This window comes from Schistocerca americana, chromosome 1, assembly GCF_021461395.2.
Source record: "Schistocerca americana isolate TAMUIC-IGC-003095 chromosome 1, iqSchAmer2.1, whole genome shotgun sequence".
NCBI lineage: Eukaryota > Metazoa > Arthropoda > Insecta > Orthoptera > Acrididae > Schistocerca > Schistocerca americana.
The window spans coordinates 427,763,917-427,779,249 of NC_060119.1; positions in this window are offsets into that span (position 1 = coordinate 427,763,917).

Sequence of the window (15,333 nt, forward strand, 5' to 3'; positions counted from 1 at the left end):
GTATTAGACTCCATGTGCACTTCTTCCATGTTTCACTGTTCAGTTGGATGGTAAATTCAACCCTTTTTTTGCATATGAAAGACACTTCTATATGTGAGTATTTTAGTTTTGTTTTCTACAGGTATTTTTAATTTTAAGAGCTGACTGGAATGATCTGAAAGGCCCAGGTTACCTACAACAGCATCATGATTTTATTACCATGTGGCCAATGATTGAGTGATGTTGAATACTTAGTTACCTTATGGCTAAGTTAATCAATGGTGATATTCTATTGCTGTACATAATATTCATAATGTTCAAAAATGTGTTGCAGAATCCATCTGGGTTCAATGTGTTTATGTTTAAATCCCCAAAAATGAGAATTTTGCCGTCTGGATTATTAACCAAGTCGAATACTTGGTTTGGTTTTGCTATAAATGTATCTGTGTCACCAATGGGAGAACAAACTCTCAAAGTCATATCTGACAATACATGAGGATCTCACCTCTGAAAAACTGAAAATTTTGAACAGCACAGTCTCAATATTTTGGCTAAAAAACGTAAGGGCAAACTACGGCAGAATAACTGTGAAGACAGACAATGGAAAAAGTCTGTTTTTAATGCAAATGAACTCTAAAGCCTGTGCTTTAGGAACTAAGACCATGTATACTCTTGCTGCCATGTATTTGTGTCATGTATTTATTTAGTTTTAGTAAGGAACACTTTATTTTGTAGTACTTCCCTTGAAAACAGTTTCCTGTTATCATTTGTTTGTTTAAGTTTACTTTTATTATTAGTTTTAAATTTTCTGTTCCATTTTCATACTTCCAATACCACTATAGTTGTGACTTTACTATTCTCACAGGGTTCTGGCTCTTGTGATTAATTTACTGTCAAATCATCATTTTGTTCATTAATAACATAGTTTTAAATAAACTGCTTCTCTGCTACTCTTACTGTTTCCTTTCACATTATTTTATTCCTGTTTTAGAATGTTCTGTTGTTCTTACTGCTTCCTTTTACATTATTATTTACAGTATAATCTCTCTTTTACTACCCTTCTCTCATATTTTTACATCACTCACTTTGCCACTATATTTTATTGATCTCTGAAAAATTGAAGAACTCTCTACTTTCATGCACTGTGTCAGGTAACCTTAAATGTCTCTCTTTCCCCTGGACTATTTTCAGACATCCTCCCTGCCTGTCCTCACCTCCAGTTCGTAGTCTTGTGGTAGTGTTCTCACTTCCAGCGCATGGGGTCGCGGGTTCAATTCCCGGCGGGGTCAGGGATTTTTCCTGCCTCGAGATGACTGGGTGGTGTTGTGGTGTTGTGTTGTCTTCATCATCATCATCATCATCATCATCATCATCCCACCTCTGCTAGGACCTTGCCTAGTACAGCGGTGCGGGTCTCCTGCATCGTCCCCTATGCTCCTCGGAGTACGGGACCTCATCATCATCTCACCTAGTGCCCCACTTCTCCCCTCCACACTGCATTCCACAAAATACTGGGACATGCCCATCTCCAGTACAGAAATTCCTCACCTGCGGCTAATAGCAGAAACAAATTGTGATAGCTCTATACTACAGCCCATACACACTAATGACAAGTCTGCAGTTATTATCAGACCACACAACTGAGTTCCAATGCATATTTCAGAACCTCAGCTTTCATCATTCTCTGATGGAAGCTGAGTATTTCTTCCAGTTTTGTAAGTCTTGATGATTACATTTTTCTGAGACATCACAGATGTAACTGACAAGTGAGCAATGTGGAAGCATATATACATACAAATTTGTTCCATGAAGTTGTGCTCAAGTCTAAAAACAAGGACAGACAACCCAAATGCATGTTCACTGAAATTAAACCTCTCAACAGAAAGTATTCCATTTGTTCAATATATAATCCACATAAGGTTGGATGGCTCTCTAGCTTCAAATATGCACTCCAGAGCCTTGAATCTTTGTATGAGCAAACAATTCTAGCCTGCGATATGAACACAAAATTTTCTGAACAACAGCTATTTCATATGAAAAGTTGTGTGCATACTTTCTTGCTCAAACCTTACACTGATTCCACTTGGTCCTACTCACCATACAACAGACATTCTTACGTTTATCAATATATTAACAATGAGATCTCTAGAGTAATTCACACTGACCAGATTTCTCACCTCGCTTGTCTGCTCATCACAAATATTCATGATCTACTCACTGCAATATCCAAAGAACCAAAGTATAAACCAGAAGTGGCAACTTTTAGAGATTTTAAGGATTTTAAGTGCATGATATGTCTGAGCTTACAGCTGGTGCCTATGATATTTCTTAGAAGGTAATAGCAGGAAATAACTGACAAACTATGAAGTGTCTAATTGCACTGAGAGATACAATAATTTACATTTTATATGACACGTACACTTCTCAGTAAGAGTAAAACATGTACCACAGCTTACAAACCACTTCAAACACCTTATGAGGAGCATACAGTCTAGCAGTTCTACCTGCTTTATTTATTTCTTTGTTTGTTGTCCTCAGTGTCCATGTACTGCATTGTTACACTGTCTGAAAAATGGGGTTTGTAATTTGGACACTTGACTACTGTAAATGATGTATCTGGCAGATGCACATTTATATATGTCCAGTGCACTATTGTTCTAACTTCCTATAAACCTCATTAATAGTCAGCAGGTGAAATATCCACATACTGCTACAACAGTTTACTGTTCAACACCTACGAGCAGTAAAATCCTAACCAGAAACCTCACATCTCTTGAAGAATAGAAAGGTACGTATGAAACAGATACTATCAGTGTCTTAACACAAAGCCTAATTTTGTAACACTTATTTCACACTTAAGCTGAAGCATTGTTGTTCTAACCAACATGGATTTTTTGTCTGAAACTCTGCTGTGGACTGACTGTCACATGACAAAAATTGGGCCCTTATGTATCATCACAATAATAAGTACTGAAACTACACATAGTTCAAAGTTTAATTTACAGAACTTACAATTAAAACTTAACTCATTACATTAACTCAATACATTAAAACATTGGTTCTTTTTAACAGTTTCTTCTACTGCAAGGGTGAAGCCGAATAATTTGTTTAAATCATAAAATTAACATATATAGTTACATAAACAATACATTGGACAAACCTGTTAATTACTTTGGAATTAATGAAGGGCTGGTTTTGCTAACATGTTTTTGAACAGAGCCAAATAGATACTTTAAGATTACTAGTATTTCACCTTCCAAATGTTTACAATTAGCACAGAATTTATATCTGTTTATATGTCAGCAACAGAATTTAAGTTACGAAACAATTACTGATTTCACCCTATAACAAAAGATACTAACTAGGAATAGTCTACATAAATTAAAAAAATGAATTACATACATAAAGCTAAGCACAAAATTAGATCTGGTGTTATGTTCTTTAAAACCTAGGGCCAACCTCTCTCTTTTATGAAGATGCAGATTATATTCACGTATGTTAATGGTGATTAGTTCAAAGTGAAAAAACGAATTCAAGGAGTCAGACATCAAAACAAGAGGGGAATTAAAATTATCTCAGCTTGCTTCATCACAACATGACGTACAAACAGAACCAGACTTCTCTGATAACTATCACCTACGAGCACTGATACAACTGAGTCAGTCAGTCTTTGAAAAATGAAAAAATCAGGTATGCCCGCTCACTTAACTGAGAACTTTCACAGTCTTGCCATCCTGTGGTAAAATCTATGAGGTCTAGGAAGAGGCAAACTTAAATCTGCAGCTGGACCTCTAGTTCCTACTGAGGATCTAAATGAGTATTTTACAACATCAATAACTTTACTTGACCAATGAACAAAGGTGCAAACTGATGACTCAAAGTATCAGTGGTTGGCACAAACAAAAATTGTTTTCTGCAGCCAGTAAGCCCGAACAGTGTCAGTAAGTCCATTGTGTGAATTCATTCCGCAACTGCAGGATGTGATAATATGTCAGTACAAATTATCGGTTTCCTCACTGACCCACTGCTGCAGAAAACAACAGACATTTTAACCATTCTCTGTCCTCCGGCATCTTCCCAGCAGCCTGGAAGCAGGAACTTGTGAAACCATTACCCACAAAGGGCTCAGCCAAATAACCTTCTGGTTACAGGTCCATTTGCATTCTGTCAGCATTATGCAAAGTTTTAGAATACATAATCCACGAACAGCTTGTTAGTTATGTAACACCAAATAACCTTTTGGACGAATACCAGTCTGATTTCTGGCAAATTCACAGAATGACAACTGCTGTTATAAAAACGACTGATGAATATGAACTGTGTAACAATCTGAAGCCAAACAACAGGTGACTATTATGTGATTTTTGGATTCCAGCAAAGTTTTTACACAGTTGACTTTGAGATTCTACTTGCTAAACTGACAAGTCAAAATTTTTCTTAAGTGTTGTACAATGGTTCCACTCATACCTTACATCCCACTAACAGTGTATAATGATTGGAACAAGAAGGTCACAATGCAGGGATATATTTTCAGGGATCCCACAAGGACCAGTACTGGGCCCATTATTTTTCTTATTGTATGTTAATGATGTGTCAACTGTTTTCTCCCACTGAAAAAACCACCTATGCACCAACAACCTTCAGTTGTATCTAAGTGCAAGTCCAATAAACCTGCGCACAGCCAGCGAGCATGTAAATGGTGATTTACTTACCTGATCAGAGTGGACACAGAACATAGGTTTCAAACCTAACTCATTTAAAATACAACCAATCTTAGTCACTCACAAGACTTACTACCATGCAGTTCAGAGAATATCTTACACCCTTAATCCTAAACAGCACAGAAATAACATTTCCTTCTTCTGCAAAGAACTTTGGGATGGTTCTGGACCATCACTTAGACTGGATTGTGCACACAACTGCAGTCTGTAAGAAGGTGTCAGCAGTACTTCATCCACTACAGGAACATAAAAAGTATTACCTTTTAAGCTTAAAAATAATCATGTAGTGTCACCAATACTCCCCATACTGGACTATGGTGATGCTATTCTCCATGGATTTTCATATGGAAGATCACACAGGCCAGAATTTGCAATGAATGTTTGTGTGTCACTCCTCCCTATAAACAATTACCATGGCTACATTTCAATAACTGTAGATACTATCATACTTACATTTGTTACATCATCATCTCTATCATCACACTCTCTCTTATTAACTAAATCATTTTCTGTAGCAGCAACTTGATACAAATATCAGAGAAATTAAATTCCTTCCAAACTTCAAAATGACAGCTAATGGTCCACCTATCACAATAGCCATCTCTCCCTCATATTACTGTGGAACTCTCATCAATCCACCCCTCTTCCCAACTTTTCTCTCCCCCTTGTCACAGAGTTATTTATTTAAATTCTGTCCTTTGCTAACTGTCATTTCAATCGTTCTTTATCCCTTCCATTCCTTATTATTATTTCTTTCCTTTCTCAGACCTTAGGTCTGGTCAAAAATGGAAAGTGACGTGGACCTTGATGAAGCATGACTTCCTTTTAATGGTACAGTATATGTTACATTGCATTTAGGAACTTCCAGCTAATTGAACATGTATCAATAATTACAGATTTCTGTAGTTGTATATATACGTTTGGATGTAGCTGTATTGCGTTGATGTACTGGTGGATATTGTGTGGTATGACTCCTGTAGTTGATAGTATAATTGGTATAATGTCAACTTTATCCTGTTGCCACATGTCCTTTACTTCCTCAGCCAGTTGCATGTATTTTTCAATTTTTTCTCCTGTTTTCTTCTGTATATTTGTTGTATTGGGTACGGATATTTCGATTAGTTGTGTTTATTTCTTCTTTTTATTGGTGAGTATGATGTCAGGTTTGTTATGTGGTGTTGTTTTATCTGTTGTAATGGTTCTGTTCCAGTATAATTTGTATTCATCATTCTCCAGTACATTTTGTGGTGCATACTTGTATGTGGGAACGTGTTGCTTTATAAGTTTATGTTGTAAGGCAAGCTGTTGATGTATTATTTTTGCTACATTGTCATGTCTTCTGGGGTATTCTGTATTTGCTAGTATTGTACATCCACTTGTGATGTGATCTACTGTTTCTATTTGTTGTTTGCAAAGTCTGCATTTATCTGTTGTGGTATTGGGATCTTTAATAATATGCTTGCTGTAATATCTGGTGTTTATTGTTTGATCCTGTATTACAATCATGAATCCTTCCGTCTCACTGTATAAATTGCCTTTTCTTAGCCATGTGTTGGATGCGTCTTGATCGATGTGTGGCTGTGTTAGATGATACGGGTGCTTGCCATGTAGTGTTTTCTTTTTCCAATTTACTTTCTTCGTATCTGTTGATGTTATGTGATCTAAAGGGTTGTAGAAGTGGTTATGAAATTGCAGTGGTGTAGCCGATGTATTTGTATGAGTGATTGCTTTGTGTATTTTGCTAGTTTCTGCTCGTTCTAGAAAGAATTTTCTTAAATTGTCTACCTGTCCATAACGTAGGTTTTTTATGTCGATGAATCCCCTTCCTCCTTCCTTTCTGCTTAATGTGAATCTTTCTGTTGCTGAATGTATGTGATGTATTCTATATTTGTGGCATTGTGATCGTGTAAGTGTATTGAGTGCTTCTAGGTCTGTGTTACTCCATTTCACTACTCCAAATGAGTAGGTCAATATTGGTATAGCATAAGTATTTATAGCTTTTGTCTTGTTTCTTGCTGTCAAATCTGTTTTCAGTATTTTTGTTAGCCTTTGTCTATATTTTTCTTTCAGTTCTTCTTTGATATTTGTATTATCTATTCCTATTTTTTGTCTGTATCCTAGATATTTATAGGCATCTGTTTTTTCCATCGCTTCTATGGTGTCACTGTGGTTATTCAATATGTAATCTTCTTGTTTAGTGTGTTTTCCCTTGACTATGCTATTTTTCTTACATTTGTCTGTTCCAAAAGCCATATTTATATCAGTGCTGAATACTTCTGTTATCTTTAGTAATTGGTTGAGTTGTTGATTGGTTGCTGCCAGTAGTTTTAGATCATCCATGTATAGCAAATGTGTGATTTTGTGTGGGTATGTTCCAGTAATATTATATCCATAATTTGTATTATTTGGCATGTTGGATAGTAGGTTCAGAGCAAGACAGAACCAGAAAGGACTTAATGAGTCTCCTTGGTACATTCCACACTTAATCTGTATTGGCTGTGATGTGATGTTATCTGAATTTGTTTGAATATTAAGTGTGGTTTTCCAGTTTTTCATTACTATGTTTAGAAACTGTATCAATTTAGGATCTACTTTGTATATTTCCAATATCTGTAGTAACCATGAGTGGGGTACACTATCAAAGGCTTTTTGGTAATCAATGTATGCGTAGTGTAGCGACCTTCGTTTAGTTTTAGCTTGATATGTCACCTCTGTATCTATTATCAGTTGCTCTTTACATCCTCGTGCTCCTTTGCAGCAGCCTTTTTGTTCTTGATTTATAATTTTGTTCTGTGTTGTATGTGTCATTAATTTCTGTGTAATGACTGAAGTTAATATTTTGTAGATTGTTGGTAGGCATGTTATGGGGCGATATTTAGCTGGGTTTGCTGGGTCTGCTTGATCTTTAGGTTTCAGATAGGTTATTCCATGTGCAAGTGTATCAGGCAATGTGTATGGGTCTGCAATGTAACTGTTAAATAATTTAGTTAGATGTGAATGTGTTGAGGTGAACTTTTTTAGCCAGTAATTTGCTATTTTATCATTTCCAGGGGCTTTCCAATTGTGTGTAGAATTAATTGCTTGGGTGACTTCATGTTGCAAAATTATCACTTCAGGCATTTGTGGTATCATCTTGTATGTGTCTGTTTCTGCTTGTATCCACCGTGCATGCCTGTTATGTTGTACCGGGTTTGACCATATGTTGCTCCACAAGTGTTCCATGTCTGTTATGTTTGGTGGATTGTCTATTTTAATGTGTGTGTTATCTATTGTTTGGTAAAATCTCTTTTGGTTTGTGTTGAATGTTTGATTTTGTTTCCTTCTATTTTCACTTTTCTTGTATCTTCTAAGTCGTTTGGCCAATGCTTGTAATTTCTGCTTCTTTTCATCTAATTGCTCTATTGCTTCTTGTTGTGAGATTTTACCTAACCTTTTTCGTTTTTTGTCTGACATTTCATTTCTTATAAATTGTGTTAGCTGTCCAATGTCTTTTCTCAGTTTTTCCATTCTGATCTGTAGCCTGTGTTGCCATGCTGGTTTTGTGGGTTTCTTCTGTGTGTTGGTTTGTTCTGATCTCTGCCTAGTGTGTATATTTAGTGTAGTGAGTGCTCCTATATAAACCAGTAGTTGTAACTCTTCCATAGTTGTATTTTCATTTATTTTGTTGTGTATGATTGTGTTGATAGTTTTTATTGTTGTTTCGACTTGTGGGTTATTTGGCGGTCTATGCAAGAATGGTCTGATGTCTGTATTTGTGTCTTTGTATTCTATATATGTCAGCTGAAATTTCTCCTCTATATCTAACACGTGTGTCTCTTCGTGTTCTATTTGTGCTTGTTCTGGTGGCTGTCTTAAGATTTCGTTTTCCTCTGATTGTTTAATTGATGCGTGTTGGCCTTTGTTTGTTTGCTCTGGGATGTTTGAGTCCATTACTGTATTTTCTTCTTCTTCTGATTGCACATTATTTTGTTCCAGTATTTGTTGTACTTGTTGTCTGATGTTTTCTAATTCTGACTGGGGTATCCTGTTATTTTTTATTATTACACGGATCTGATCAGTTAGTCGTTGTTCTGTTAAAATTTTAATTCCGGGTATCTGGTAATAAATGTTGTGTATACTTGTGATCTGTATCCAGTTGTGTTGGTTCCTAGGTTTGTTGCTTGGTAATAACAGAACATGAGGTGTCGATTAACTTCATCTGACCATCTCATCCTCTGTCTGTTTTCCTTCTAGGGTGGTTGCAGGAAGCATATCCTGCAAAACACCTCTATTTGGATTTAAATCATTTTCCAGTTGGCTAGCAGTGTCGTTACCATTGTGGGCGGGCATAGGGTTCAAGCGTCGTCCCCGACCATGACGGCGCTTGTCCGAGGCTTCTTTAGTTCTGTCCTGAACCAAGTAATCACACTAAAAGGGGGGTTAGCCCTATTAGTGGTTTGTTCTTTTCGTCGCCTTTTACGACTGGCAGAACATACCGGAGGCCTATTCTTTTCCCGGGCCTCCACGGGAATTATTATTATTATTATCTTTCCTTTCTCAGACCTTAGGTCTGGTTCGGAATGAAAGTGACGCAGACCTTGATCAAGCGTCACTTCCTTTTAACTGTACGGTATATGTTACATTGCAATTAGGAACTTTCGGGTAATTGAACATGTATCAATAATTATGGATTTCTGAAGTTGTATATATAAGTTTGGATGTAGCTGTATTGCATTGATGTACTGGTGGATATTGCGTGGTATGACTCCTGTAATTGAAAGTATAATTGGTACAATGTCAACTTTATCCTGATGCCACATGTCCTTGACTTCCTCAGCCAGTTGGATGTATTTTTCAATTTTTTCTCCTGTTTTCTTCTGTATATTTGTTGTATTGGGTATGGATATTTCAATTAGTTGTGTTAATTTCTTCTTTTTATTGGTGAGTATGATGTCAGGTTTGTTATGTGGCGTTGTTTTATCTGTTATAATGGTTCTGTTCCAGTATAATTTGTATTCACCATTCTCCACTACATTTTGTGGTGTATACTTGTATGTGGGAATGTGTTGTTTTATAAGTTTATGTTGTAAGGCAAGCTGTTGATGTATTATTTTTGCGACATTGTCATGTCCTCTGGGGTATTCCGTATTTGCTAGTATTGTACATCCGCTTGTGATGTGATCTACTGTTTCTATTTGTTGTTTGCAAAGTCTGCATTTATCTGTTGTGGTATTGGGATCTTTAATAATATGCTTGCTGTAATATCTGGTGTTTATTGTTTGATCCTGTATTGAAATCATGATTCCTTCTGTCTCACTGTATATATTGCCTCTTCTTAGCCATGTGTTGGATGCGTCTTGATCGATGTGTGGCTGTGTTAGATGATACGGGTGCTTGCCATGTAGTATTTTCTTTTTCCAATTTAGTTTCTTCGTATCTGTTGATGTTATGTGATCTAAAGAGTTGTAGAGGTGGTTATGAAATTGTAGTGGTGTAGCCGATGTATTTATGTGGGTGATTGCTTTGTGTATTTTGCTAGTTTCTGCTCGTTCTAGAAAGAATTTTCTTAAATTGTCTACCTGTCCATAATGTAGGTTTTTTATGTCGATAAATCCCCTTCCTCCTTCCTTTCTGCTTAATGTGAATCTTTCTGTTGCTGAATGTATGTGATGTATTCTATATTTGTGGCATTGTGATCGTGTAAGTGTATTGAGTGCTTCTAGGTCTGTGTTACTCCATTTCACTACTCCAAATGAGTAGGTCAATATTGGTATAGCATAGGTATTTATAGCTTTTGTCTTGTTTCTTGCTGTCAATTCTGTTTTCAGTATTTTTGTTAGTCTTTGTCTATATTTTTCTTTTAGCTCTTCCTTAATATTTCTATCATCTATTCCTATTTTTTGTCTGTATCCTAGATATTTATAGGCATCTGTTTTTTCCATCGCTTCTATGCAGTCGCTGTGGTTATCCAATATGTAATCTTCCTGTTTAGTGTGTTTTCCCTTGACGATGCTATTTTTCTTACATTTGTCTGTTCCAAAAGCCATATTTATATCATTGCTAAATACTTCTGTTATCTTTAGTAATTGGTTGAGTTGTTGATTTGTTGCTGCCAGTAGTTTTAGATCATCCATGTATAGCAAATGTGAGATTTTGTGTTGGTATGTTCCAGTAATATTGTAACCATAATTTGTATTATTTAGCATGTTGGATAGTGGGTTCAGAGCAAGGCAGAACCAGAAAGGACTTAATGAATCTCCTTTGTATATTCCACGCTTAATCTGTATTGGCTGTGATGTGATATTATTTGAATTTGTTTGGATATTAAGTGTGGTTTTCCAGTTTTTCATTACTATGTTTAGGAACTGTATCAATTTAGGATCTACTTTATATATTTCCAATATTTGTAGTAACCATGAGTGGGGTACACTATCAAAAGCTTTTTGGTAATCGATGTATGCGTAGTGTAGCGACCTTTGTTTAGTTTTAGCTTGATATGTCACCTCTGCATCTATTATCAGTTGCTCTTTACATCCTCGTGCTCCTTTGCAACAGCCTTTTTGTTCTTCATTTATAATTTTGTTCTGTGTTGTATGTGTCACTAGTTTCTGTTTAATGACTGAAGTTAATGTTTTGTATATTGTTGGTAGGCATGTTATGGGGTGATATTTAGCTGGGTTCGCTGTGTCTGCTTGATCTTTAGGTTTCAGATCAGTTATTCCATGTGTAAGTGTATCAGGGAATGTGTATGGGTCTGCAATGTAACTTAAATAATTTAGTTAGATGTGAATGTGTTGAGGTGAACTTCTTTAACCAGAAATTTGCTATTTTGTCATTTCCAGGGGCTTTCCAATTGTGAGTAGAATTAATTGCTTGGGTGACTTCATGTTGCAAAATTATCACTTCAGGCATTTGTGGTATCATCTTGTATGTGTGTGTTTCTGCTTGTATCCACCGTGCATGCCTGTTATGTTGTACCGGGTTTGACCATATGTTGCTCCAGAAGTGTTCCATGTCTGTTATGTTTGGTGGATTGTTTATTTTAATGTGTGTGTTATCTATTGTCTGGTAAAATTTCTTTTGGTTTGTGTTGAATGTTTGGTTTTGTTTCCTTCTATTTTCACTTTTTTTGTATCTTCTGAGATTTCATTTCTTATAAATTGTGTTAGCTGACCGACGTCTTTTCTCAGTTTTTCTATTTTGATCTGTAGCCTGTGTTGCCATGCTGCTTTTGTGGGTTTCTTCTGTGTGTTGGGTGGTTCTGATCTCTGCCTAGTGTGTATATTTAGTGTAGTGAGTGCTCCTATATAAACCAGTAGTTGTAACTCTTCCATAGTTGTGTTTTCATTTATTTTGTTGTGTATGATTGTGTTGATAGTTTTTATTGTTGTTTCGACTTGTGGGTTATTTGGCGGTCTATGCAAGAATGGTCTAATGTCTGTATTTGTGTCTTTGTATTCTATATATGTTAGCTGAAATTTTTCTTCTATATCTAACATCTGTGTCACTTCGTGTTCTGTTTGTGCTTGTTCTGTTGGCTGTCTTAAGATTTTGTTTTCCTCTGATTGTTTAACTGATGTGTGTTGTTCTTTGTTTGTTTGCTCTGGGATGTTTGAGTCCATTACTGTATTTTCTTCTTCTTCTGATTGCACATTATTTTGTTCCAGTATTTGTTGTACTTGTTGTTTGATGTTTTCTAATTCTGACTGGGGTATCCTGTTATTTTTTATTATTACACGGATCTGATCAGCTAATCGTTGTTCTGTTAAAAATCTTAATTCTGGGTATCTGGTAATAAATGTTGTGTATACTTGTGATCTGTATCCAGTTGTGTTGGTTCCTAGGTTTGTTGCTTGGTAATAACAGAACATGAGGTGCCGATTAACTTCTTCTTCTTCTTCTTCTTCTTCTTCTTCTTCTTCTTCTTCTTCATCATCATCATCATCATCATCATCATCATCATCATCATCATCATTATTGTTAGTATTGTTTATTTATTTATTTATTTTATTTTGATCCAACATCAACTGATTACAGAAAAAAGGTTTTTTTTCCAGTCTTCTAGGTAAGTCAGAGCCTTACTTACTAGGGTTACATATTATTGGCTGGCACTTTTATCTACACAACTTGTTCTAAATTTAGCTGAGAGAACAGAGTTACATATATGGACTATACATAAAAAAAAGTGTTATTGCCATACTTAGATTAAGGAATCTACAGTTTGTAACACAGTATTCATATCTGACATTCAAATATTTACAGTTTACAGTCTAAGACCTGAGATTACATATATTTTTAGATAGATGGTCTTCCATCATAGGAGTGTACTAATTCTAGAAACTCATCTATTGAATATACAGGATTGTTTAGGAGCCATAATTTTAGTTTCATTTTTAGTTTTGTAATGGGCAATTTGGATATATTAGGATGGAAGCAATTCAGTAGTTTTATGTCTGCATAGGGAGGGCTTTTCTCATAAAGTGTTGTTCTATGAGAGATGATGTGGGGTCTCTCTCTACCTCTAGTGTTGTGATCGTGTATTTGTTTATTAAGTGTTTTGTTACTGTTTACTGCCATAATGATTATCTTCAGCACATACAGGTTATGAACAGTTAGTATTTTAAATTCTTTAAACAAATTTCTGCAGGAATCCCTGGCAAATTTTCTTCCAATAATTCTAAGTGCCTTGTTTTGTAAGGTAAGTACACTTTTCATATTACCTTTACTGCTGGATCCCCATACCTCTATCCCATAACTTAGATGGGATTCAAATAGTGCAAAATATATTTGCCTCGGAGTGGCGATGTTGCAAAAAGGTGTCAGTTTTCTTAGGACATATATGGTAGTACATAGCTTTTTGCAAATATCATTCACATGATCAGACCAGTTTAACTCTGCATCTAGTGTCAGGCCAAGAAATTTGGTCGAGTATTGTTTTTTTAATTTATTCGTCACCCATTAAGATTTGGTTTTCATAAGTTTTTTGTCGTCCAGGATCAAATTCAATATAGACAGATTTATTTGTGTTTAATTTTAGTTTGTTTTCATTAAAATACTGCAGAATTAAGCCTGCTGCAGTATTGGATTCCACTTTGAGCAGTGAATAGCTTGGATTGCTGCATATTAACGTGGTATCATCTGCATATAAGATAGCTGTTGCATGGTTTGTTATGGACTGAATATCATTTACATAGATAATAAAAAGAAGTTGTCCTAATATTGACCCCCGTGGGATACCAAAATTTATGTCAGTGGTGTTTGATTTGTATGTTCCCTCTGTAGTGCTAATAGACACAAACTGCTTCCTATTTTTAGGACCTCATCAGATTATGGGCTGTGCCTCGAATGCCATAGTTCCACAGTTTGTCCAGCAATATGGTTGTATCAACACAGTCAAATGCTTTTTGTAAGTCTAGAAAGATGCCACATACATGTTCTTTATTATCTATTGCTTGAGTGACACTTTCGATTAAGTTGGATGCTGCTTTAATGGTGGATGACCCCTTGACAAACCCATACTGCCCCTTAGAAATCACTTTTTTACATACCAGGAAGTTCCAGATTCTTAAGTATATTACTATCTCAAAGATTTAGGATATTATGGGAAGAACAGAAATGGGTCAAAAGTTTTCTACTAAATTCCTGTTTCCTTTTTTGAAAATAGGCACAACTTGGGCAATTTTCAACTCATCTGGTAATAGACCATCTTCCATATGAGAATTGATAACTGTTGATAAAGGTGATGCAGTTTTATGTATACATTTCTTACGAGTGTCCAGACTAAGACCATCATATCCTGCTGCGTGGGAATTCTTTAAGCTACTCACTATTTTAATTATTTCTTCTTTACTTTTTGGCATCAAAAATATACTTCCTGACACTGGTGTTTCTCTGAATTTGTATTTATGATTTTTGAGCTGATTGTTTATGCTGGAGCCAACAGAAGCAAAGTAATTGTTAAATAGATCTGCTATCTTATTCTGATCAGTTTCTATTGTGCTGTTTATCAGCAAGTGATTTTCAGTTGTATGGTTCCCAGATTTACCTATTTCTCTATTTACTAGTGACCATGATGTTTTGGAGATATTATTTGTGTTCTGAATGACACTTTCAAAATGTTTCTGTTTTTCTGAAATTAGGAGGTCTACATAGTATTTCTGATACTTTTTGAACTCTTCCTTTAATTTTTTATTGCTCAAGTCATTTAACATAGCATACTCATACCATCTTAGATTTTCTCTAGCCTCAGTGACTGAACTTGATATCCAGTTTCGGGTTACAGCATGTGACTGAATTCTCTTTTTTATTAATGGGCAGGCTTGGTTAAGAATGTAGAATAGTTCACTTGAGAATTTGCGATAACTATGAAGTGTCGTTAGAACACTGTTCCAATCCACATTCCTTAGCATATTATTCAACTGAGTTATATTTTGGTCTGTATTCATCCTAATATATCTATAGCAACTGTGTGTAGGAACCTTTTTTATGTGCACACTTAGTTCTACTGCATGGTGGTCTGACAAAGCACTTATAATAACAGAAGATGTAAGATCGTAAAGATGAATACCAGTGATTATGTTATCTATTGCAGACTGGCATGTTTCAGTCTCCCTGGTTGCAGTGTTTATCAGGTATCTTACATTATATTCAAGCA